At 44.0% G+C, this 2,430-nt stretch overlaps 1 pseudogene; it reads left to right on the top strand.

Annotated features, from left to right (window-relative positions):
- Positions 1-323: 323 nt before the first annotated feature.
- On the top strand, positions 324-827 carry LOC101582091 (annotated as a pseudogene).
- Positions 828-2,430: the final 1,603 nt, after the last annotated feature.

The raw sequence follows: 2,430 nt of genomic DNA on the forward strand, positions 1-2,430 counted from the left end.
TCCAGTCATATTCCACATCCCAGCTGCAGAACATTCAGAATCTGGTTAGCGGCCCATCATCAAGAAATAGCCAGCGCGGAAGAGGACGCAGGGAAGGGAAAGCCTTCTTCCTTCCTGGTGGCAAGGGAAGCTAGAACCACCTTTATAAAAATCAATGTGGAGATTTTGCCAGAGAAATTAGAATGGGAATTCCATTCACCTCAACTATTCCGGGTATCTTCCTAAAAGAACTGAGGGCATGTACTACAGTGAAGCGTGCTGGCCCAGGTGTAGAGCAGCACAAGTCTGCTAAATCTTAGCACTTAGTCTCTCTGTTTTTTTCAGCCGGCTGGAAAGATGGCGCATATTCAGACAGAGCGCGCCTACCAGAAGCAGCCGACTATCTTCCAAAACAAGAAGAGGGACGTTCTGGGAGAAACTGGCTAAGAGAAGCTCCCTCGGTACTACAAGAACATCAGTCTGGACTTTCAGACCCCCAAAGAGGCCATCGAGGGCACCTATATTGATAAGAAATGCCCCTTTACCGGTAACGTCTCCATCCGGGGGCGTATCCTGTCTGGTGTGGTGACCAAGATGAAGATGCAGAGGGCCATTGTCATCTGCCAGGACTGTCTCCACTACATCGGCAAATACAATCGCTTTGAGAAGCGCCACAAGAACATGTCGGTGCACCTGTCCCCCTGCTTCAGGGACGTCCAGATCGGCGACATCGTCCCAGTGGGCTAGAGCAGGCTCCTGAGCAAGACCGTACGCTTCAACGTGCTTAAGGTCACCAAGGCCGCCGGCACCAAGAAGCAGTTCCAGAAGTTCTAACTCCACCTGGCCACCCCCCCCCCAAGGGAATAAAGTTATTCTGACTCTTGAAAAATAAAAAATAAAAAATAAATCTTAGCACTTAGGTGAGTGCACGGCTCAGGCCCCTCCCAACACAGAGGTATGCGTACAACTGCCACTAGATCACATGTATACTGCATATGCTACACATACTATTGTATAAATATATTATATAGGCATGCACACGCATAAAATTAGATTTATTACAATGTAATTCACTTCTTGGAAACTCACACTTTCTCAGGTACAGGCTTATACATTTGAGGCAACATGCAAGAGGTAAAAGAGTGGTCACAACACATGGCGCATGTTTAAATTAAAAATTTGTGACTAAAAAACATGTTGCTATGAATCCCCCTCACAGTACCCACCTTTATTTCTCATACAACCACCCTATCGTTCTTGCCACTTTCTGAAGCAGTCTGGAATCCTCTTTCGTGAGTACCTTTAGGAGGGATGTTCAGAGTTATGGTGGATAGTGCTCTAAGTGCCATGGACAGAAGAACAGGCTGGAAAATACAGAATGGGCATAATGGCCCCGCCCCCAGGCACGCTGAGCTGGCCACGGAGACTGGCTGTGGTGGTGCATGCCTGTAATCCAGAGCTGGGGAGGCTCACTATGATTCCAAGCTGCATAGTGAGACCCTGTACCAAATACATTTGGTAAAGAAGATGGGTCTTCCTTGTCCATCAAAAGTCACTAAATGAAGCACCAGGCAACATCTGCCAGATATCAGCTCTCCCCCAAAGTCAACACGACCATGAAAAATAAACAGTTTGAATCAATTCAAGACACCCAGCAGCCACAGCATGCAACTAAAGGCATTCACAAAAGAGAGCTCCAGAGCTGCTTCAGAAGGCAGCAAGGACACGGGATAAGTGTGTTCAAAGACGGGTGATTTTGAGGTGATGGATGGCAATGTGTCTTCTACTGTAACAACCTTAAAATGTTCATATTTTTCAATCACACCTTGTAAAGCTGAGTGACTGCCATCACAATAAAGACAAAGAATACATCACGGGTTCCTTCCCCCACCCCTAGTCCCTGGCAAGCACTAATCAGATTTGTCATTTTAGAGTGCCTTATGAACAGAACAATGTCATAAAGAGCCCTGGTCTTCACCCTGGCGTTTTTCATTTGGTATGGGGAAGTATAAAGATGGTGAAGGTAATGTACATTGCATTTCTTTAAAAATCTTTTCATTAAACAGGTGAATTTTTCACTAAACAGGCAAAAATGAAACTGCTGCATAGGGCAGAGCCATGAAGTTGAGTTGAAGGAGTTCTCATTATCCACGGCTCATGGGTCTTTCTTGTCCTGGTTAGTGTTCATTCTTATTAAAACTTAGTTCACAGATTCCATAGACCTCCCCAGTTTCATGGACAGAGGAGACTGTCTTAGCTATCTTTACAAATATTCAATATGAAAGTTATCTCCTTTAAAAAAAAAAAGAAAGAGAAAAAGAAATCATTTTGGAAAACACAATTAAATGAAATAAGACCAGAACATTTTTTTTTCTCAAACCCAGATATTCACTGTTTTATTTTTTCTAGTCATCAGTAATATCAATGTTTTTCCTATGTATATTCATTTTT

The sequence above is a fragment of the Octodon degus genome, unplaced genomic scaffold (assembly GCF_000260255.1).
Source record: "Octodon degus isolate 3935 unplaced genomic scaffold, OctDeg1.0 scaffold00096, whole genome shotgun sequence".
NCBI lineage: Eukaryota > Metazoa > Chordata > Mammalia > Rodentia > Octodontidae > Octodon > Octodon degus.